Consider the following 24,269-nt stretch of genomic DNA (forward strand, 5'->3'; position numbering starts at 1 on the left):
GCTATTATCATCGAAACATCATTCTTCCAGACAATACACATCGGCCGTCGGAAGCTAAGGATAGTTTTAAACTTCAATACAAGGTCATACTGTTAGGGTGTTTGGGGAGCAGGGGGGTGGGGCAGGGGGATTTTCATCTTCTTCCAAAGCACTCAACACTGGACCTCTTCCAAGAGAGGAAACGAGACTAAATAGATCATTTGTTTTATTCTGTTTGGGCATTTCTTGCGTTTCTCCCAACTGGGGCTTATGGACACAAAGCCAAACTCAGAGACTGGCTGGAGCTGGCTAAACTCCAGGTTATTTTTTTTTTTTTTTACTTTTTAAAGGAATAAACAATTTGAAGCTCTCTCCAAGGATTAAGGGAAGCCACACAATTGAAGGAGACAAAGTAAAATTCTGCAGTGTATGTACAGTTGCAAAGAAAGAGGCAGGTGGGAGCGTTTAATGATTTGGATTCTTGAACAAGACCAAGGTAGAGAAGCGAGGAGTGTGCTGCTTGCAAGAAGAGCACATCTAGGAGAAACGGATTCCAAAGAGGGTCAAATACTAGCCGAGCTGCTGCTCCTGGACACCAGAGGAGGTAGAGACACAGGTTCTTTGGGGTAGGCCCCTAACGATGGGTGTCAAAGCGCCTGGTGACTTGAATGTCACTTGAAAGCTTGGAGATTGCCTCTGTCTCCTCTTACTGGCATCAGGAAGGCCGGCCAACCCCAGCCATGCACATTCGGTAATAAGCGTAGTTGGTATTCCCGGCGTATGCCGCTGGCAGAATGGGTCTTTGTCTTGAATCATTTCCCTTCGGGAGACGCTCATTGGCAGTCGCATCCAATGTCCAAGGAGAGAGAAAGGCACATTAGTGGTTGGGCTTAGTTTAGCGTATTAGTTAACACTGCATCCTGTCTGATTTCAGAATTGACAAGTCATGTACAGTATTGCTTAAAATGGTCCTTGGGCAGTACTGGATAGAACAGGGAAGTGGATGGCACTCGCTAAAATGTAAACAGAAGAGGTAAGTCCCAAAGGCTTCCGATGGTCCTTTACATATGAAGAATTAGGAACCTAAATACTCTCTAATTGGTAAAATAAACCTTTTTTCTCCCCTAAAAAATGTTGGTTCCATTAAAACAAGAGACTGAAACCCTTTAAAATAGTATTTGTGCATGTCTTTCAAAAACTTAGAGTACCTTGACAAAAAATTTAAAATTATCGCAATTTTCATGTCCTGATTGTGATATTATACAGTAGTTTTCCCAAATGTTACCAATGGGGGAAACTGGACAGAGTTTACAAGGGACCCCTCTCTGTGTTATTTCTTACAACTGCATGAGGATCTACGGTTATCTCAATACAATTTTTCAGTTAAAACAAGTGATTGAGATAAAAATGGATGTGGGCAATCGGGAGGTTTCTATAACCTGGCTTCACCCACATTTCTTGGTTCTAGTTTGTTTCTGCACTGGTCCCTCAAATGACTTCCTTCCATCTGCAAGAGGCTACTCCCAGCTTCTCAAACACACCAAGCCCATACCCGCCTCTAGGCTCCCCCGGGCCCACGTTACCTTCCCAGCCCAGGCCCCCCTCCTGACTAGACCATGCCACAGCACTGCACCCGAGCAGGACTTAACCAGGTCAGTAGCCACTAGGCACTTGTTCCATGTTCAACAATCACTTACTGAGCAACTACTCTATCTGTAGTATTGGCTCTAGGCACTAGGGACTGGGTGAGTTGCAAACTGTGCTGAACTGGTTTATCTTCCCTGCTTTCTGGGAGCATATAATCTCATGAGGAAGGGTGGGAGAAAACTAACCAAGAAAGAAGTTAAAAAAAAAAAAAATAATAAAATAAAACCATGATGAGGTCTATGAAATAAGCAATAGGTTGTGGAAGGAAGTGGTCAAGTGGTCAGGGACGGTTTCCTAAGAAGGTGACATTTGGCTTGTGACCTCAAGTATATGGAGGTAGTCATGAGATCATGAGATCATGGGTGGGGGGAAGGGGGACATTTCAAGCAGGGGAAAAACAAGGCAAAAGGATTTAAGTCCTGCTCTGTGATTGGATATGAATATTAGGTGTGGCTGTAAATAATAAGGTGGACTACTTCCTTTTCATTTAAGGGCCAAACCTCCCATAGCTCTAGGAGAGCTAGCCCAGATTTTACACTTAAGGGCGACTTTCTCACCGTAGCACAGGCGCACACAGTCTAGCAGGGTCGCTTACGGTGGCCTGTGCGCCCTAATTCCCAGCTGCAGATTCCAAGTTGCTCTAATCCGTGGGTGCAGCCTCAGCTCAAGGCTGTGTTTTAGGAGATTTACCACATTGCTTTCTCGTAGCTGGGGCCCTGGGCCTGCTGGTGAGGGTCCTGCACCGTCTGAGGGCAACATGAATTATGCCATTAAGTTGGGTCCCCACAAACCTAAGTTGGCCCGAAGGAGGGCTGAGCGAGGGAGACCTGGGGAACACAGCCGGGGACCGGCGGTGACTCGTCGCGGGCCCCCGGGGTCTGCGCCTCGCCGTTGCGCACCCGCTCCGGCCCCTTAGCCGCAGTCCCGGCTGGGAAGCGCTGGCTCCCCAGCACCCCGCGGGTCCCTCACGCCGTCGCCGCCCCCAGGAATCCAGCTTTCTGAATCCCCCCGTCTACCTTCGCCGACGGCGCCCAGCTGCCGCTCCTCTGTCCCCTTGGCCGGGGAGGTCGGCCCGGGGGCACCCTGAGAAGCACCTCGAGGGGTGATCCGCCCCTTCCCGGCCGCGACCTGGCGCCACCACCCCCATCACCCACACCGCTGGGCACCGTCCCGGGGCGCTCCCGTCCCTCCCAGGGGACAGCCAAGACGACCCGCCCTGCGTCCCAGCGACCCGCCAGAGCCCTCGGGTCCCTCCTCCTCCCACCGACACCCCGATCCCCGCGACCCACGTGCAGCTCGGCCCGAGCGGGCGCCGCACCTCGGGGTCGCCGCGTCTCCCGGCGCTTTCTGGGCGCAGTCCCACGACGGGGACCCCTGGGGGGGCCGGTACCCTCCAGGCGGCGGCCAAGGCGGGGGCGTCCCGGAGTCGGGCGCGGGGACGCGGCGGCCGGCCGGCACACAAAGGAGGCGGCGGGAAGGCGGGGCGGGGCGGGGCGGGGCTGGCAGGAAGGGGCGGGGGCGCGGCGGGCGGCGATAAAGCCCCGCGCGGCGGCCGCGGGCTCGCGCTCCGGGTGCACTGGCTGCTCCCGCTCCGCGAGCTCCGCAGACGCCGCCGCCTCTTCCCCGCGACCCTCCGCCTCGCCGCCGCCACCCTCCGGCCCGCGGCTCCCCGCCCCGCCGCCACCGGCTCCGGCTCCGGCTCGCCCGCCGCGCACCCCAGCGAGGGGCGGTGAGTACAGGCTGCGCGCCCCGGCCGATCCCGGGCGCCCGGGGCCGGGAGGGGCGCTGCCGGCGCCGCGGGGAGCCGGGGACCGTCCCTGCGCGCGCCGCCCGCTCCCGGCCGCGACCTGCCTCGGCGCTCGGAGGCTGCGGCGCGAGCCGGGCCGGGCGGCGGCGTCGGGGCGGAGGAACTTTCTCCGGCGCCCTGCGCTGCGGCGGCCGAGGCTGCGTGCGCGCCGCGGCCCCCGCGCCCGGGGAGCCGGCTGGGACCCGGCGGGGACCCGGCGGGACGAGCGGGTCCGCGCCGCGGGGCCGGCCAGGTGCGCCGGCAGCTGGGGGCCCATCCCCGTGGGCGCCCGTCTCCCCGGACCTGCGGGACCGGGGCGCTCCCGGGCGTCCCCTACCCGGTACTTTGTGCGCCGCGCTCCGGGGAAAGACAAACGGACTCGTACTTGTTGTTTCCCGCTGCCCGAGCGAGGCGGGGTGACGGGTGGCTTGCGGGGGAGCCTTTCCGTTGGCGTCTGGGGCCCGATTTAGCCCCGAGGAGCAGGTCCCCGCCGTTTTCAGCCTGTGCGCCGGGGGCGGCGGGGGCGACGGGGAGGCGCGGCGCGCGGGGGCCGGCGGGGGGGCTCGGGTTACATAAGGCAGCGCCCCGCGCGAGGATGCTGCTGCGGGCGGAGGCTCCGGGGCAGAACAGTCCTCACGTGGGTCGCTCCGGAGGCCTCGCGCGGGGGGTGCCTCGCTTGAGCCCCTGGCAGGGAACATTGTTACCTTCAGCATCCGCGGGAGAAGGTGTGTGAAGGCTGGACGGCCTCCTACGAGCCGGGAAGCAGTTTACTTCTCTGAGCTGTTCAGGAACAGTTTACCTGATACGATTTTTTTTTTTTTCACTTTGGAGATTTTTTTATATCCAGATTGAACACACATAACGGAAAGAAACGTTAAGGGTGCTGGTGTGTGCATCCGGAAAGCGCACTCCCCGAACCGAAGGTACTTTGCAGGCTGTGCGCGTACCTGAGGCAGTGGGTATGTGCTGTTTGCAGTGTCTCTGCGAGAATGTTCTTCAGCCCTGCAGACGGAGGTGCTAGCCTCAGTCACCGAAGGTTTCTTTCAACCCTGAAGTGGTGATTCTCTATTAAAATCGTGTTGGAAAGCATTTCACGGTACGTGGCAACTGCTGAAGGTCATCAGGATGTCATCTATCCTTTATTCTTAAAAAAAAATGAGTCTATACAGAGAATTTCTGCCTCCCAGGAACTTCACATATTAGTCTAATTTTAAAAGGGCAAAAATGACTCACTCTCAAAAGGACATTAATTTTCCATTCCAGACATAGGGGATTAAGTATTAATCAGATCGAGGAGGCAGAGTTTGGAAAGCAGGTGGCGACTTAGCCAGGTCCCGGCTACTCCTCTATGTGGCTTCCTCTACCATCCAGTCATTACCCCACAGCTCGGTGGACTTTGGCCCCTGGGCCTTCTTTCCTCTCCCCTAGTCCCAGAGTCCATGTGGGGGATGCTTTCCATCCTTGACCTCCTGAATCCAGTGACCTCCACCCCCTCTGGCTGCTGAGTGCTCTACATCCGAGTGTTGCCCTCGCCCAGAGATGCTCAACTTTGAAATAAGAAACTTTGGCATCTCAGTGTCTCCGAACCATCCTTCCAGGTTGTTACCTGGCACAGGAGATCTCTTCCCTCCCTTCTTCCTGTTTGGCAGGTGACTTCATGGCCCACTCTACCCAGGAAATAGGGGCCACTGGATTAAAACCTCTCCATGTCCTACCCCATTTCCCTTCTACACACTTTTCCCAATTTACCGAGTCATCCAAGAAATCTTCTTAAGCACCTCCTGTGTGCAGGCACCAATGTATGGTAAATATAGAAGGTCCCTGCTCTGTCCGAATTGTCATTCTTGTGGGAGGAAACAGAGCAAACCGAATTATGCTATGATAAATGTGTGATGGCAAGACATGAATAGGGTAGAATAATATGAAAAAAAAACCAAGCTGGGGTGGGAAACTTGGAGAAGGCCTCCCTGTGGCAGTGCCTAATATCTCCCTATGAACTCTTTTCTCTTTTAACAGTATTTTTTAAATTCTATCACCTCCCTTATCCCTGCATCCGCACCTCACCTCCAGCTACCACCGTGGGTGTCTCCCTGGGCTTCTGAAACGCGTTAACACTTCCCTGATCGCCCCTTCTTTCTGTGCCCTCTGCAAGCTGGCCAAAGCCTCCCCAAAGGAGAAGACCCCACAATTCCTGAACGGGTCACCAGGTGGATGCTCTCCAGACCTCAGCGTGAAATTAGGTGTGACCTTTCCTTCCTTCCCGGAGCTTCCTCCTTCCCCACTTGCCATCTCCTGCTTTTCCTTCTGCCTCCTTGGCACCTCCACTACCCCTGGGGTGACCCAGGGCTCTGTCCTTACTCCTCTATGTAGTTTTGGGCGACCATGTGCCCACTGCTTCAACTGTCACCAAGTACAAAGTAAGTCCTAGATTGGTGTCTCCAGCTAGTTACCCACAGGCTGGTGGACTTATCCATGCCCTTTCGGCAAAACATCTACAGTAAGTCCAAAACTGGCTTTAGTTCCACCATCTATCCTTAGCCAAAATGTGTCCTCCTTTCTCTTTTTTTAATTTTTAAAATTTTTTTATTTTTTATGGTGGCTCTACCATTCACCAGGGTGCTGAAGCAGGAACCTCACAGTGACGCTGGGCTCTTCCAGCACTCCCCACACCCAGACAGCTGCGAAGTCGCACTGCTTCTCCAGGCTGTGAAGTCCTGGAAACCTCCGCTGGGTCACGCTGGCCCTGCCCTGCTTCAGAGCCCAGAACTGGCAAAACGGTGGCCAGTGTGCCATCTCCAGCTGGCCTGGACAAGTATACAAACATTGAGTTTTATTTAGAAATGTTAAGATGTCACTTGGATTTATAGCTTCTCTTAAAAGTCAGAAGGCCTAGAACATGAGGCTGACATTCCCATGTGCCAACACTTGGCTGGCATGGAGTTTCCAGTGCCCGGCTGCGCTGGAGGTTGCTTGCTTTCAGGTTCCCCCTGGACCTGTGGCCCTCACTTGCAATATCTTCCTGGCTCCCATGGCTCTGAGCTAGCAGCCATAGGCTGGGAGACCGTGACAGCCTGTGATTCCCTAGTGGCTCGCCACCTGGTCTCCTGCCTGCTTTCTCACACCTGGTTCTGCAGGTTAGGTGTCTCAGTGGAAAGGTTATCTTTCTATGATCTTTCCATGGCATTGTACCTACGTTTCTGTAAGGAGGGTGGTCAATTCATAAATCTAGTGTTACCTCACCTGTGTCGAGATGCAGTCTCTGCTGCTTACAGACAGTTTCCATAGACTCATCCCCCTCCCACTTTCTCACAACCTCCCTGGGAGAAAGTGGGGCACGGTGGATCCCAAGTCCCAAACAGCAGGGGAGACTACATATGGAGGTATGGCTGCCCCAGGAGCTCTCAGCCTTTGGAACATGGAGGCCCCATTTGATGCGGGGCACCTATGTTCCCAAAGTCACTCAGTTGCCTTTGGACAGTCGTGGCCCAGAACTCCACAATTCATCCAGGGAACATTCCACTGTGAGCCACTGTCCCCCACAGCCATGCCCCAGGCTGCCAGCCATTTGTGAGGACCTGACAAAGTCTAAGCCCTCTTCAACCCTTTCCACCTCCCTGCCTCGTGCCCTTCCCAAAACTTTATTTTCTTGCAAAACGGAATTTCCTGCAGACTCCTCACACCCTCCTTGCCTTTGCCACTACTAAAGCAAAGTAGAATTCCCTAGTGGGAATTCTTCTCTATCTTCTGTCTGCATTGATTGTCTGGGTAACATCCCTCTTTTTCAAGACTCGGGTCTAGTGTCACCTGTTCCAGAAAGTGCTTCCCGGAAAGCACTATCCCAGCCCTCTGTGGCAGATGTGCACACACACATCCACCCTACCCTGTGGATGCCTCCGACGCATGTTACTGTGCCATAGCAACACGCTTTACCCACAGGCTCTAGTGCCATGCAGACACGCCTGGGTGTTAGTTTCACTTGCACCCAAAGTAGTGCATCACCCAAAGGCATTTAGTGGACTACTGAGCTAAATCATATTCCTTTTTTACGTTTACTACATATTTCATGAAAGAGTACTTGTTTTTCAAGCTTAAAGGGGAGCTCTTTCTCCCCAGACCCCCACCCCTGGTTCTGGTACTTCTTCATTTAATATACAGGGTGGGGGGAAAGTAGGTTTACAGTTGTTTGTAAGGGAAAAGACGTGCAGGTTATGATTATTACAAGAGCTTTGTTAACTCTGTCTCGTGTACTCACAACTGTAAACCTACTTTTGCCCTACCCTGTATATCTTCACATTAAAAAAAATCTTGAATCAACCGTGCCTTCTGAGATTGAACTGTACTTGGAAAAAGGCAGGAGGGAAAGAGCAGAAGCCTAACACAGAGGTGCTTCTGTGTCTGTTCACTTATCCTCCTCTGAACCCTTCTTGGCTTGGTTCTGTCTTCCTTGAGGTCCTTTGGCTGGGCTGGGCTCTGTATTTCATGATCTGTAAAAGGTAGAACGCTTTCTGTTTTATTTCCACTAACCTTCTCAGTGATGGCGATGCATGCCCTCTTGCTGACTTCTTTTTTTTCCCATGGCATTTTTTTGGCTAATGTTGTCAGCCAAGTGCAGTGGAAAGAGCCCTGGGTTGGAAGAGGGTCTGGGCTGTGTCTACAATGATTTATATAGCTGACCACCTAGAATTTAATTTCTTTCTCTACAGTGGGTCAGTGGGTATGTTCGCATAGTGATCTGAAAGGTGTCTTATTTTTTTAAAATGTAACTTCTAGGCTAATTTTCCTGTCTGATCCAGCTTTCTCATAACTCTCAGCTCTAGAGGAAAAAAATGTATTGTTCTTTGTTTACATGAAATTCTTCTTTTTCTTTTAAACCTATGAGATCATTCAGCTTGTCTCTTTAGCACTCAGAAATAGCATTGAGGGCCAGCGTGAAGATTAGTTTGTATTCCCACTTGGAGGGATTTATAAAAAATATTAAATAAACTGTGTTCCATATACTTGGCTCTTCTTTGTAAACCTTTATCTTCGCCCATAAATGTGCCCGTCTTTTCTTTCCAAAACTCTCTCTCCTCGTAAGTAGGTTACATGTCTAGATCTGAAAAATCAGTCTTGGGTTTTTAAAAAATACCCTTTGGTGTAGAATGGAGTCCAATGCAATAAGCTACATCTTTACGTTATTGGTTATCTATAGGTTCACAATTTGTTTAAGGACACTGACAGATTAGTATGATTTTATTTCCCTTTTGAGAAATGCCAGCAGGCCAAGCCTATCTGCATAGTCAGTGATTCTGCTCGTGCTCTGGTTAGATTTCTAGGTCTGGACGTAAGCCCGGTCCGGAGAAGTTGGCGTTCCTTCTGGGGCTTTTTGTGCATGTGGATGGCTGCTGGGCCTCAGCAACCTTTTACTTGCAATTCCATTCTTGCATTTGGACAAACACACCCCCCATTTCATCCGTGGGTTCCTTCAAGGGTTGGGGTGGCTGCGCCCTCGTTCAGGATAGATGGGGAACACTCCACGCTCCTGCTTCAGTTTGACCTCAGGCTTTGCCTTTGGCTTCAGAAGATGACTCCAGACTTGGAAGCCACGGTACCTTTCTGTTTTCACCAGTTCATTCTTGAGAGGAAGATAAGGAGGAGGTTTTTGTGTAAAAGGAAAAAGAAATCCTTTGCAAAGGCAGAAGGATTTCTTGTAGCGACTGCGAATCTTGGCAGATATACTTTGTTTGTTTTTGTAATGCCCCCCTCAGCCCTGCAGCGAGAACTCTGGTTACCTGGGGGATTAGCGGCAGCTCTTTCCCCCGCATTTAGTGCCAACTAATACAGCTCTAGAAAAAATAACCGCTTGTTCCTAGCCTAGGTTTTTATGGACCAGATCTTGTAAGCGGGCGTGGGCATGGCAGAGAGTTTAACGCCAAATATGAAGCCCACGTGGAATTAGTACGGCGATGGTACATGAAAATAGATTTTTCTTTCTCCCTTTTAAGAAAATGCTATATAAAGAACTCAGTGTTTGTTTCCTCTACTAATTCTCTTTTCATGTTTTCAATGAGGAATCCACTTAGGAAGAAATTATTTTTATTGAGGATTTGGTTACTGTTTAGATTATATGAGCTATTATCTACTGGGTTTCCTTTTGGTTAAAAGTGCAGAAACCTAAATCAGAATAATGGGCCCAGGAACCTGGAGTGCAGGGTGGAGCTGAGGGTTGGCGTTGCTGCCCTCGAGGCAGGGCGGAGGTGCCCCGGCCCTGGAGGGGACTGGAACCGAGATCAGGGCCCCGGGGCTCTCTTTTCTCCCTCCGGCCTCTTGTCTCTGGAGGTTGTCTTCATTCGGGGACCATGACTGTGCCGGCATCAGGCTCACCTCCCTGCAGCCTCCTGGTCAAAGGGGAAAGGGGGGCTTTCTGCCAGTTCCAGGGGGGAAATCCTCGGGAGGCCCTCGGATTGGCTCGGCGCGGGCATGTGCCTTTCCCTGGCCAATGGCTGTGGTCAGGGGACTGGGGTATGGTGATTGGCCAGTGCCTGAGTCACATGTTCAGGCCTGTGGTCAGCAGGGGAGCAGGAGAGGTGCACTGCCCAGGCCAGTTACCCAGCTGCCCTGGGTTTTGTTTTCAGTTGGCAGAGGCTCTGTGATGTGCCCCCCAGCCGCAGGTAGGACAAATACAGTATCCTCTCGGCGTGTACCCTTGGGAAAGGAGTGTGGAGCAGCCGACGTGTCCTCGGCCACGCCTGCGGCCTGGGTGTGTCAGTGCCAGAGCCTGAGCCCAGGTCTGTAACTGTATGAGCTGGGAGCCGATACCATGAATGTGCGAAGATTTCTATCCCATCCATTTTCGTGACTTCCCAAAAAAGAAATCCCTGTCAGACAGTGTGCCTCCCCTCTGTAGACCACCTTCTCACTTGGCCGCCTAACGTCCTTCAGTCGCACACGGGATGGGAAGAGGCCAACGTTTCTGTGTTATGTTTGAAGTAATGTTTATAGGCCTTGGGCTTCCCCCGCCACAGTTTGTTCCTTAGACACTTGTGTTCTCATGGGACTCAAACTCTAAAATTAATACTGACCTTTGGGTTGAAAAGGTTGAGTCCGTTTACCCAGAGACCAAGGGACTAACTTAGGCTGAGCTGGCTCAAACTCAGCGTGACCAGAGAAAAAGTGGGACATGATTGTTAAAAGATGCCTAATTGAACTCCACAAACCTATGAAGACTTAGGCTATTGTTTGAGATTTAACTTTTCATAGTGTTTAGAATTCTTATTTTCAAATAGCTACCTTTATTTCAAAGTTTGTCACATCTAAATAGTACACGTGCCCCTCTTCCTCCCCTTCCTTAGTATTAGTGTAGTAATCAGGAGTGTGGAAGGTTTGGAGGCCAATGGTCTTTGGTCTGAATCTAGATTTGATCAGTTACTAGCTGGAGGTCAGGAGATCATAGCAAATCTGCTAACTTGTCCAGGCCTCAGTTTCTTCATCTGTGAGTTGGGCATGAAGGTAACCATGTCTTCAGTCTCGTGAGGATGAAGTATATCTCAGGTGCTGAGCACAGGGGCTAGGCTGGGGCTGACTTCCAGGGCGCCAGGTGGTCGGGGTGGAAGTCCTGTTTGTCCAGGTGAGCATTTCATTCCTCTGGGATTCCTGTTTTCTTTCTGTCTTTGACCTGGTGAATGAATGACTTGCTCTGTGTGTTCACATGCTTTGTTTCCAGACGCCTTTCCTGTAACACTCTTGCTTGGCAGAACTCCCAGTGATCAGCTGGTCATCTGTCCTTCCCGCAGGCTTCCGGGTCTTCCAGGTCTGGCTGTGGAGCAAAGCGTGGTCAGTGCGTGAAATAAACGCCCTCTTACTCCTCCTGTGTGAGGAAATGTGAACAGCTGTGTTCCCAGGAGGTCTTTCTAGGGGCTCATTTCAGGCTAACCCTCTCAGGCCCGGTGTTTTTTCTTATGTTAGTTACAAAGAGCGAATAAATGGCTACGGAGTAGGAGATCATCTATTTGGGTTAATATTTCAGTCTTTGCAAGTGTGGCATCCAGAGTCTTCTCTTTTGTTCTTGTTTTTCAGACTGTGAAAAAGTCATTCTTACTGTTACTGTATCTCCAGTAATGTCCAGGATACCCAGACATAACCATTGGAAACATATGCTGAATGTATTTGAAACACGTAGTCATTTAATTATGATTTGATTTCCTCGATATACAGGAGTTCTGTGAATGTTGAAGTAACTTCAGCAAACATTCCCCGGATAGGAAGTGTATTCCGTGCTGCCATTAGTGTGACTTTTGGGGGACGTACTGGCAAATATGCATTTGGGATTTTATACTGTGCTCAGTGTATGCCCACACCTGCACTGTTGCTCGGGCAGGGGATGGGAGATGCCAGCAAGATTCTGTGATGACTTAATTATAAAGAGAGCTTTATTTCTAAAGGTGGGGGTTTTCTCTTTGAAATTAATTTACCAACAGACTCATATCATCTTATGCCAAACCTGTGTTCACTTCTTAATGACATGTTAATTAAAATAGCCATTTGGAGAGTTAGCCAGAGATGCCAAAGTGTTCAAAGTAAACCTGTTCTTGTGCAGCAAGGTGGTAAATTATGAATATTCCAGTGCTAAGCATACTAATGTGAATTAATTCAGCAAGTCCTTTCCACATAGCTGTTCCCTTGCATGTATATTTTATCACTGATTAGCTTAAAATTTCTGTATGATCGTATTTTTTTCACATGTATAATGCCAAAAATATGCTTTTGTCTTACTCTCTACCTTGTGTTCTCCTCATGCCTGTGTCTTTTTTGCCCTGTTAGGAGCCTCAAGGATTGTTTGATCTGTCTTATTTTCTGGGCCCCTTCCACAGTACCTGCCCAAAAGATGCTTGAAGGGAGAAAGAAACGAAAGATGGTGGATCGTCAGTGTGTCGAGTACTGTTGGGCACATTTTAGTTACGATCTTGTTGAATCCTAATGGCCCTCGAAAGGTAGAGATTGGCCCTAGTTTACAGGTGGGAGGACTGAGATTCAGGTGTGGAGTGTGGAGCACCCGCTGAGATTTTCCCCCACGTGTCTCTGCTGTGGAGATTTTCGAGTCTGAAGCATTGTGTCCAGTGACTGACTGAGGCAAAACAGTGCTGGCTGAGCCGCAATGCAGGGCCCACAGGTGATGAGTTTGAGAGTCAAGTGAACCTGGGGTTAAAGCCCAGCTCTAGGCTTGGTAGTTTAGTGGCCCCAAAATACTTCCCTGTCTGTGCCCCACTTCCACGTAGAGAACGGAGATGATCAGGGTGTTACCTTCCCTGCGGAGAAAGACAGTGCTGTCCCCGTTTCACAGACAGGGAAGCGGGAAGTACAGCGATGTAGGTCACTTGGCAAGGTCAAGGCTGTGGCGGGTTGAGAGCGTCTGTCTCTGCTCCTGTCACTTGTCACCGCTCCAGATGCCAAGTCTGGGTACAGTGTGGTGACAGACCTGCCACCACCTGTCACCCACCCTTGACTAGCCCTCAGAGTACCCCATGGACTTGCGGACAGTTACCACCCATTCTTTAAAGCCACTCGGCTGACTCGTGTCTCCTTTTGTCCATGCTGTTCATTCCCGTGATCTCAAAGAGGATTATTCCCAGAGCGTAAAGAGATTCCCCAAGACTTACTCCAGATGAATCTGCCCCGCACAGGTCCTCAAAGGACTGGAGAGTGGCAACCCTGTTGCATTTGGGCGACGTTCATTTAAGAGCTAGATTCTGAGCACTTACTGTGTAATGGGCGCTCTGAGGGACACAGAGGTATCCATGAAGCAGGCTGACCTTCGAGGATCTTGCGTGTTTAGGTAGAGCAGGTGTATACGTGATACTTGAACAATACAAGATCGTCCAGGACAGTGTCAGACCGTGGTGGTGGGAGTAATTGGGGGGTGTTGTCTGCAGAGGATTTAAGCCCCGAGAGTGAGGTTCCATCAGAATTGGTTTCCGTTTTGCTGTTATGTGCCGTGTGATGAACTAGCCCTCCACCGAGCAGACTGTCACCCTGGCCTCAGTCCCGCACTGTGTCAGTGACCTTCTCCCAGACGAGTGCTGCAGGTGAGGTGGTCAGGGGGTCAGACGGGGGTGGCCAGTATGGACTGAATCTCTGGGAAGCTGCACGAGGCCCTGTCCCCTCCCTCTCGGTGTGAAAGGACTCGGGGAGCAGTCACTGGGGCCATTGTGAGCTGTGGACCCCGAAAGCCCTTCACGGGCACCGCCCCCTGCGTCCTCACAGCGGCCCGCGGTCATTCTGTAGGTGCGGGCCAGCCACGGGCATCTCTGGGTCTCCACCGCCTCCCACAGGGAATGAGGGCTGCAGTGCCCGCTTTCCAGGGCCCGGAGGCTCAGCAGTGCTAATGCCAACGCCCTGCTCAGGGAGGGGTTTCTTGAGTGTCAGTAACTGCTCACCGAAGTGTGAGCGAGAGGTAGGTCTGTGTGTGCCCGGTGTGCACTGTCGGCACATCGCTGGTAAACACAGTCGCCTAGCTAGCCCTCGTGGGTGACACAGTCATTTCTTTTTCCTTTCATGTTACTCTCCACAAAACCCCTTTTGCCCTAAATTTTGTAGAATTGCTCTTTCTTGACTTTTATCAATAAAGAGTTGGTCATTTAGTCTCTCACATACTCTCTATGGCTAAATTCAAGGAGCTAACTCCTTCCAGGGAAGAGATTAGATGCCTGAAAAAAGACGATGAAGGTTTTAGTGGACAACTTGAGAAAGTCGTGAAACATTTACCTGTAACTTCCACTTTTGTTAAACACTCATGACTCGAAGACTCTAGAGTGTGCAAAACTGCATTAGTGCCTGCTCTCTCTGGGCCGGGCTCGGATGCCGAAATGGAAATAGTTTCATCTGGGAGGTAGCTGGACACCTCTCCTGACCCCACCGAGTCCCTTCAGAAGGCATGAGCGGGGACCTCAGCAAAGAAGCTCAGTCAGGCTCAAGGAAGAGCCTCAGTGTTCAGGTGACTAAAGCCTTTGGGATCGTGCTTCCAGTCACTTCAGATGGTTTCTAAGGTTTCCAGAGCTTTGCTGGTCAAATGGTTGCCGGGGGAAACACAGGTAAATATAGAGGGGTCATCTCCTTAAATATTCCTTTGAGATTTTATTTGTTTACAAACAATTTGTACTGAAAGAAGAGAGCAAAGGACCGGAGATAAAAGCTGAGAAGCCCTTCCTTTTTTTTTTTTTTTTAAAATATATATTTATTGATTTCAGTGAGAGGAAGGGAAACGGAGAGGGGGAGAGAGAGAGAGAAACATCAATGATGAGAGAGTTTTCATTGATCGGCTGCCTCCTGCATGCCCCTAACTGGGAATCGAGCCCTGACTGGGAATCGAACCACGATCTCCTGGATCCCAGGTCAATACTCAGCCGCTGAGCCGAGCCCGGCCCGGTGAGGAGCCCTTCTTAAAGTGGTCACTAATTATCATATTGTCCCCATTCATCATTCCCTCTTCCTACTTTAGAATAATTCCAGGTCCTTTGCCTATAGATACATATATCTTTATTTACTTGTTTAATTTACTTTGGAAGATGCCTCTCATATAATTTTCCCCCAGAGGTCAAAATGATGGAACCAAGGACTCATTAGCTCTTATACCCATTCCCAACTTCTTCTGCATATCCATTTTACTTGTAATTTGTGCCCCAAACTTTTGCTGTGGCTGCCAACAGTTATCTCAAAGCGCCCTTGGTCATCCAATGAAAAAATGGAATCTATTTTTTTGCAAAATCTTTAATATATTTGGAGAGGGGGTAGGAAGGATGTTGCCTGTCTATTTCCCTGAAGCATTCATCCCTGAACTTCGTAAATGAACCTACTTGGGGACCTAGGTGTGTTAGGAAGGTGACTGAGCTACACTGAGCTCTTCCTTTGTCTTCTCCCTTCTTGGGCTCTGAAACACAAGCTCAGAGCTTTCCTGCCTTCCCTCCATTTGCCCTGGGGGGGGGAGGTTGTAAATACTCAGTGGTGCCTAAAGGAGAAGAAAAAACATAGCATGGGTTGCTAAATGGTGCTGCATTTTATTTGTGTGATGCCCGAGAAGCTGCCTGCTCAGGTGGGCTCTCCTGACGTGGTGTTGCCTAGGGGGATGCAAGGCATGAAGTGTAGGAGATAAGCTAGACATTGTCAGGACCCCCAGAGTTGCTGTGGGTCAGAGAGACTAATAGTTACCAGACTCATAAGAGATGGAAGAATGGAAAGATCGCCCCTTGGCCAATTAGCACATTCCCCACATTAACAAGCTCTTCTTGGGAAGCCCACTTGTTGCTGAAGGTTAATTGATAAGTAAAATATGAAAGCAAGTGAGAGAGATGATGGATTAAGTCAGAGAACTCAACCTGGATTAGTTGCCTGGGGCCAGTTCCTACACAATCAGAGCACAGGAGGCTGTTGTCAGTAGAGTTCCACATAGTAGGTGCCTTCATCCCCGATGGCTGGGGATCTACGTCTTAGTTACAGATAACATAAGACCTTAGCCCTTGGTGACAGGTTATTGCAACAGATCATTTCTGAGTCCTGTCATCATTTCTAATTCAGTTTCTTAATTTATGGAACAACAGCCAAGGGTTAAAGGTTTGCATATCTAGCGAACAACACTAAGTTGTGAGTGGTCCTTTAATTTGGTCAATAAATATGCATCAAGTGTCTACTGTGTTATTTGACTTTAAATTCTGATGCTTTTAATTCTTCGCCACTCTGATGATCATTTGTCAGTTGCTGGTCACTCTCTCGTCTAATAGGGTCAGTTATGGCTCCTTTTCTGATTTTTGCCTCTTTCTAATTTACTGTGTAGAGGGACAATAATGATCTAATTTAATGTGATTGTATGTAAAGTAAAGGCAAATTGACACCTTCCCTGTCTGCGGGGAATTCTTAATGCTACCCACCCAATCTCCTTGTTTCTTAGTCCTTTAAGTTCTTCCATCCTCTGCTCGTCTGCAGCTCTAACCTTCAGCTCTGTCAGTGGGGCTGCACTTCCCCTGCACCCCGTAGTGTCTCTGTTGTGCTGAGCTGTGGGGCAGGACCTCAGAAACTGTGCGTTAACCAGGAGAGCAGGTGAGTCTTGTGCAGGCTCTAATGCTCTATTAGAAATGGAAGATGGTCGTGACTCTGATAAATCCCCTTTCCCCCAGGCCCTGAGCCAAGGCGCTCCATCTTTGGCACGTGTTCCTTAGACAGTCCCCTCCTCATTGTCACAGACTCTACCAACTCCCACTTGATCAACCATCGAGCATATTGAGGCAGCCTTTCTAACTCCAGGGCAGCTCCGTGGGCATTGAGATCACTGCTTGGGCTCCCGCATGAGGGATGTTCTCCATGGTCCCCTCGTCCCCGCAGGCATCTTGCTGCTGTTTTGGAGATTTTCTCTGGGCCACAGACGTTTGAATCAGTCAAGTCTCCTGAGTGTTTGTTTTCTCGGAAACACAGCCCTATTAAAGCCATTGTTTTGAAAGTCACCCAGGGCATTAAAAATCTCAGGTCATCAATCCATAGTGTGAAAATTTAGGAGTGGCTGGGGTGCTTCAGGCAAGCAGTATTGACTTAAGTGTGGGGAGCACTTCAAGACAGCATTTGATTGTACATTTTAAACCAGGGAACACAAATTGAAGTTCCTCCTGGGTGCTTTAAATCATGCGTTATATGTGCAGTATTTTCAATTAGCTGCAGAAAAAGAAATCTACTCCGTGTGGCTCTATTTTTACAGCTGGGAATTGCTCTGAGAACACAATGGACTATTTCATACATGCGAGATTTATTTAAATGACTCACGGGGCATTTGCAATTCAACCAACAATTGAAAATATTGTTGCCGAGGGCAGGTAAAATGAGGAAGTCATTTTGCATTCCCGAAGAGGTGCTCCGAGCTCCACATACCGTTAGTCCAAGGCACGGGCATGGACGGGGTCAGAGCAGCATTGAGATTCCGTCTTTCCCATTTCATTCCTGGGCTGTGCCACGCCGTGGGCAGAAAGGGAATGCTCACTGCCTGAGGATTCTGTGGGATGGTGCTCTCAGGAAGGGCCCCAAGCGCCAAGGCGTTCTCATTTCTCTCTCCTGTTTTCATGTACCAGACAGAGGAAAGATCAGATCAGATACCAGGAGCCCCATCCTTCGCCCAGCTCTTCTCTGACTTTCTATCTCCCCCCCTGTTCTTTGCCACCTGTTTCACATCAGACATCATGGAGGCTACCAATGCAGAAAGCCAAGTTGAGTCTCCAGATGGACCAGCCACGCCCTCCATGGTTCACAAACATGACTAGGAGTTTGGGATTTGTGTTCCCACTGACATGACGTTGTAAACAGTGGTTAGTAGACACTTGATGTTAGGTGACCCCGTATTAAAATGCACTGTTGCTCATGTGGTTCAGACAAAGTATGGGTTAACTAGGCATTTTGTGGGCAGAATTAAAGTCCTAACCACCAGTTTTTAATTTTTCTCTGGATCAGTGTTTCTCAACCAGGGGTGATCCTCCCTCTCTCCTCCAGGAACATTTGTCCATGTCTCCAGATATTTAATTTGGTTGTCACAATTGGGTGGGATGGATACTACTGGTGTCTAGTGAGTAGAGGCTGGGCATAATTCTAGACATCCTGTAATACACAGGACAACCCCTACCACACAGAATTATCCCACCCAAAATGTCAGTGGAGCCAATGTTGAGAAATCTTGCTCTAGAATTTCTTTTAAAAAATGACTTCTCCCAATAATTTAGGTCACAACCTGCTTATAAGCTGGTGGCCTCTGTCACCAAGGTCAGTATGTGAAGTGAACCACGTTGGTTGCTGAAGGCCTCCTTCCTCATCACACTTTAGTTGCACAGAGAGCACCTCCGTGTCCTGTGTGCCACGTTGGATGCTGGGGAAGAGTGGTGAATAGGACAGACGGGTCCCCACCCCACCCGCAGGCACAGAGAGAAGGGGAGATGACACATGTTCTAGTCAGAGGGATGCACCTGCGCCCTGGCTGGTGTGGCTCAGTTGGTTGAGCATTGTCCTGCGCACGAAAAGGTCATCAGTTCAATTCCTGATGAGGGCACATGCCCAAGTTTCGGGTTTGGCCCCCTGTCGGGATGCATACAGGAGGCAATTGACCAATGTTTCTCTCTCCCTCTTCCTTCCTCTCTCTCTCAAATCAATGAAAACATTAAAAAAAAAGAAAAAAAAGAATGCACGTATGGAAGCCTGAGGCTGGAAAGGCTCTGTGACCTCCTAGGGGGAGCGTGTATGTCTAGAAAGAAGCCAAGTCCAGACCAGGAGGCCAAGTCCCAGGCAGTGGGAGCCTTTTATTGTAAGACCTTAAGGAACCATTGGAGGGTTTGACACAGGTCTTGGTGCCGAGGGGCATGGTCAGCCTTCCTTATCGGCAAGGTCACTGGGGCAGAGCAGACAGTGAGTTGGGTACAGGAGACTAATGTCATCTTCCAGGAAGGTTGGCGGCTGGACTGAGGGCAGAGGAGGTGAAGAGAGTGGACCATCCAGGAACCATCTCAGAGGAAGAAGGTTAGAGCTTGTCAGTGTTTCTAATAGGGGCAGGGAAGGGATGAAGGATGACCCCAGACTTTCTGCTTAGATTCTTGGGTGGGTGGGGTGCCCACTTGCTGAGATGTGGAACCTGCAGGAGCAGCAAGGCTGGGAATGAGGGGGACTCTTTCCTCCTATGCTAAAATTTCCGTGGAAATGGGTAAGGGGACTTCTGTATCTTTCTGCCCAATCTTTTTTTCATAAAAAGAAATACAGGGTTTTAGAGCCTGCTGTGCTTGCTAAAACTCAAGCTATTTCTCCTGGATTACCTCTTCTTTTAGCTACCATCGCAGTGGGCTTTCCAGTGTAGCTGAGTTATTTCTAAATGGCTTCCCTGGGCAATCAAACACTTTCTGTGTTAGATATTTCCACCATCTAAGCAAATAACAGTGATGAGCTTCCGCCTACAATCCAGACTCTACCGCCGAGTCTCTCGGCCACTGAGACAGGGCTTTTTACGGGCTCTGCCACACTAAAATGTTTTTAAAATTGTTTCAGTGTAATCAGGCCTTCTTTCCGTTTATGCTGGTAGGAAACACTTTTCCGCATTCATGACCCGGCATCCGGGGAAGAACCAGGGGAAATCAGCAGAGCCTGAGGCCCATTTCCCAATTCACCTGGTGACCATCAGTCGCTGCCTGACCCCATCACCGGGGCCATTCGCAGAGGCTGCATGGGGCCCAGCTGCTTCTCCCCCAGAGGACAAGGCCACGCAGGTCACCTTCCCTGAGGACTTGCGGCCAGAGGTGAAACTCTGATGAAGTCACATACTAGCTAGACCCTTGAATCCCTTCTACAGCAAAGAAATAAAGAAAATGGGCCATAGTTGAAAAAAAGACCAGGAGGAAATAGAAAAGGTAGCTTTTTAAAATTCCTTTCAACTTCTAGAAATTGGAATCTGGACGTATTTTGCAGCTGAGGGAACTGTTCAGATGGGCGGTGAGTAGACCCTAAGAGAGAGACCCAAGGACGCCTCTACCCTCCATGGTAATGGCAGCAAATGGCAGAGCCCGCTTCGAGTGAGCCCTCGGTGTATTTGCTAACTGAAGGAAGAACCTGAGATGTGTTCCCCTTTTTATGCCTCACAGCAGTCCCCGAGGCAGGGGCTACTGTTAAACCCATTGTACAGGTGCAGAAACTAAGGCACAGTGAAGTTACGTACCTGTCAAAAGTCCCACAGTTAATTGGTAGTAGAGCTGGGGTATGAACTTGAGTGGTTGGTCACAGGAGCCTACAAAGGCTGAGAAGTCTAAGAATTGAGGCTGTCACAAATTATGGAAAGGAGCAACTGTGCAAAAACATTACTGGTATTTTTTTTAGAATATTGACATTTTTAGTGTGCTTGCAGGGTGGGGAAAGGAATTCAAATAAATAATAAAAGATCTATCTTAAGGTGCATTTGTTTGCTGACTATAATTTTCAAGTAAGGTTTTCGTTGTTTTTTCTTCTGATGTTGACAGAGTTGTAGATTCCTAGGCAATTATAAAAAACAATAGAGAGATTTCATACACCCTTCACCTAGTTCCCCCAAAGGTAACATCTTGCATGACCACAGGAGAAATACCACAACTAGGAAATCGACGTTGGCACACTCCATGCACCTGATGCAGATTTCAGCAGTTTCACATGCGTGCGTGTGTCACACGTGTACTCACCTCTGCGCAGTCTTACCACCTGTAGGTTGTGTGGCCACCACCACAGTGAAGACACAGAAGAGTTCCATCACAAGGACCCCGCATGTCACCCTTTTACAGTCACAGCCATCTTCTTCCTCCCGTCTTACCTAACTCCTGGTAGCCGCTAACGTTCTCCATCTCTATAATTTTGTCATTTTAAGACTGTTTTGTAAATGGAATCACACAGCATGTACCCTTCTGGAATTGAGTTTTTCCACTCAGCACAAATTCCCTTGAGATCCACCCACGGTGCTGTGTGTATCCATAGTTCATACTTTTTATTGCTGGGAAGTGTTCCGCGGTGCGAGTGTGCCATGGTTTGATTAGCCATTCACCCACTAAAGGACATCTGGGTAGATTCCAGTTTAGGGCTATTACGAATAAAGCTGCTATAAACATCGGTGTACAGATTTTTGGGTGAATGTGAGTGTTCATTTCCCTGCAATAAATGTCCAAGATTGCTAGCTCATATGGTTAAATGCATGTTTAGATTTGTAAGGAACTGCCCAACTGTTCCAGAGCGGCTGTACCGTTTCGCATTCCCACCAGCAATGTGTGGCTTAACCAATTTCTCTGCATCTTCTCCAGCATTTGGTGTTAGCATTAGTTTTTATTTTCGCCCGTGGTGGTTGTAATTTGCACTTCCCTAATGGCGAATGACATTGAACATCTTTTCACGGGCTTATGTGCCATCTGTGTATCCTCCTCAGTAAACTGTCAGTCCGTGTCTTGTGAACATCTCCTGATTGGATTGTTGTCTCTTTGATGTTGCATTGTGAGAGTTCTTTACATTTTCTAGATGCTGGCCCTTGTCAGATACGTGGTTTGCCAATATTTGCTCCTAGTCTGTGGCTTGTCTTTTCATCGTCTTTGCAGAGTCTTGAAAAGCAAATACTTTTAATTTTGATGAGGCTGGTTTACTCGTTTTTTCCTTCTTTGGGTCGTGCTTTTAGTATCAAAACTAAGAAAAAATAGGGTTTCCGTTCCTGCCTCACCTAATATGCAGTGCCCGACGGTTGACGGTTGAGAAGGAAGGCCTGGGGCAGGATGGGCACTGGAATGTGAGTGGCTCCTCAGCTTCTGTCTAGTTTGGACTCTGGTGTGTATCACGGTGAGCTGTTTGTCAGGTTGTAGCCCCAGGGTATACCTTGTCTTATCACAAGGTGACTGGTATAAAAATCCAGAACCTGTTTCCAGAACCATCCCCGGTACCTCCTAACCCCAGGCCTTTTGGCGCTTGCGATGCTCCGTCTGGGACACTGCCGTGTCCCCATTCCTCTGTCCCTTTATCCGGTCATGGCCAGCTCACCCTCCAATGTCCACCCATGCGGCCCTCCTCGGGTGCCCCCTCAGCCCTGGTGACATTGTGGAGCTGACAGTCCTTGTTGGGCAGGGTTCTCCTGGGCCTTCAGGATGTTGAGCAGCATCCATGGTCCCCACCCACTAGACAACAGCTTCCTCCCCACCTGTTGTGACAACCAAAAATGTATCCAGACATTGCCAGATGTTCCCTCCAGGGACAAATCTGCCCGGCTGAGAACCGAGGCTCTTGACCCTCGGCCCCAGGAGAGTGAGGGCTGGGTCCATTTTTGTGCCGGTTCTCACCTTAGCACCGAGCCTGTCACATGGGGTCCCCACTGATATTTGTGAAATACACAAATGGACAAACTGTACCTACCACCTAACAGTCTTTTACATGGTGAGCTTGGAAATAGACCCCTGGTTTCAAAGGAACCAAGTGGGATCAGATGTGAACTCAGCCCCGGAAATGTCGTCGCTGTCTGCACAGTAGAATACGGGCCCCCTGGTCCCCCTCGGCGGATGGGTAAGGCTGCGGGAGTCTTCAGTTCCTGCGTGATTAAAGCCCATATGCTCTCTCACACTGCTGAGCAGGGTCCTCCCCACCTACAGGAGGACCCTCTGTCATTCACGGGGCTCCCACTGACTCCCGGCTCTCCTGGAAAAGACGGCAGCCCAGCGGGCAGGGGAGACCTCCTGCAGGCGGCAGTCTTGGGGTAATTTGGCGCAGGGTGACATTGGAGACCCAGTTCACCATTCACCTGCTGAGAGCCCTTCGCTCTGTCACCGGGCCCTGCTCCCTTTTCATGAGGGAAGGGAGGAAAGTAGGGGTTTGAGCTCAGTTTGGCTTAACTCGTTAGTCCAGACAGTTCCCGGAGTAAGTACAGTGGTCATAAGAGTAACTCAGGCTATATGTGTGTTTTAGGTTTTTTTCTCTGTACCTGAACCTGAATGATAAAGCTGGCTTTGGTTTAAAATTTAAAAAAGGCTGTGGTGAGGGTGGGGGAGCGACCAGGTGGATGGGGCCCACAGGCCGCGGGAGGTGGTGACTGGCTGGCAGCCCCTGGCCTGCGGCGGCTGCTTTGGGGGGAGGATGTCGCCCTGCAGGACGCGCAGCACTGGGAGGCCTGGGCTCGCTTCCTCCTGCGCGAACAGCTGCCTGGCAGGGGCCCGTGTGGACAAACGCCCGCCCTGATGCTCCGCGCAGGAAGCTCCGGGTGACCCGGCTTCCCCACCTCTCTCCAGCAGGCTGTCCCTGAGCCTGGCGCCACGGGGGCTGACAGCTCGGAGCTCTCGTCACGCAGACCCTCCCTTCTGGGAGCCTCTGCAGGGAATCTGCTGGACTCCTTCCTCTCCCACGTGGAGAAGCTTGGATGGGAAATGCCAGGGGAGCCACGGTGACAGTGGGCATCCATGCAGTTGTTGCTTTCACAAGAAGCCATGTGTGACTTGAGACTGAAGCCTGGGTTCTAAATTAAGGAAAGTCCGCGGGGTGCTCCTGTGACACCGTGGGGGAGAGTGGGAATGTGCGCCTCCCCGAGCGCCCTGGGGTTTCCCATCCTTGGCACAGATGTTCTGGGCCCAGCAATTTCTCACGGTGGGGCGCTGCCCTGTGCATTGTGAGATGTTTAGCAGCCACCCTGACCTCACCCACTGGATGCCAGTAGCACCTCCTCCCAGGTGTAACGGCCAGAATGTCTCCAGCAATTACCGCATGTCCCCCAGGGGCAGTGGAACCCACTGCGCTAGAGTAACAAACATCCTGTTCCATTCCTGTTCCTTGTAAAGCTGTGGCCACTTGTTTACTCCGAGCAGTTGATGATGTCAGCGCAGGACAGAGGTAGAAAGAAGGCAGTGTCTCCTGACTTCTTCCTTGGGTGACGCTTTCAACTCCATCATCAGAGGCGCGTGACATTGGCTAAGAGAGTCTGTGTTCAGACATCCCTCCACCTTGTATGATCTGTACGACCTGGGCAGGATAATCAGTTTTTCCAGACCTGTTTTCATCACCTGTAAAATACAAATACTCATGCCTGCCTCTCAAGTCGAGGGTTCAGCTAGCTGCTGAATGTATAAAGCTCCAGGTACAGGGTCTCGCACATGGTCAATAAACGATGGCCATTATTTTCAGTACTTAAGAATGCATTCCACAAGTTTTAAGCAAGTTGGAATTTTTAACGTTAGCAATAAAAGTTGCTGCTGCCTAAAATAATAATGGAATCCATTCATTTTCACTGAGCTACAGTTTATTTCCTAAACATTACTGAGTTCCTACTGCATACCAGGTAGTATGCTAAACGGGGGGAATAAAAAAAATTAATAAACTATAATCCCTGCCATTAAATATCTAA

At 50.0% G+C, this 24,269-nt stretch overlaps 1 protein-coding gene across 4 annotated transcripts in view; it reads left to right on the forward strand.

Moving 5' to 3' along the window:
* The first annotated feature begins 3,158 nt into the window (after positions 1–3,158).
* SERPINE2 (serpin family E member 2) overlaps positions 3,159–24,269 on the forward strand; it is a 47,754-nt gene continuing 26,643 nt past the window's right edge. Inside the window, exons 1-2 of one of the 4 annotated variants that reach the window (XM_081143362.1) lie at positions 3,159–3,355; positions 4,244–4,508. The gene's annotated coding sequence lies outside the window, so the exon portion shown is untranslated. Of the gene's footprint in view, positions 3,356–4,243; positions 4,509–8,862; positions 9,000–9,940; positions 10,180–24,269 lie in introns of those variants that run through there. The other 3 variants (XM_081143365.1, XM_081143364.1, XM_081143363.1) reach the window with 3 other exon arrangements.

Source organism: Miniopterus schreibersii (assembly GCF_964146895.1).
Source record: "Miniopterus schreibersii genome assembly, chromosome: 7".
In the NCBI taxonomy this organism is placed as follows: domain Eukaryota; kingdom Metazoa; phylum Chordata; class Mammalia; order Chiroptera; family Miniopteridae; genus Miniopterus; species Miniopterus schreibersii.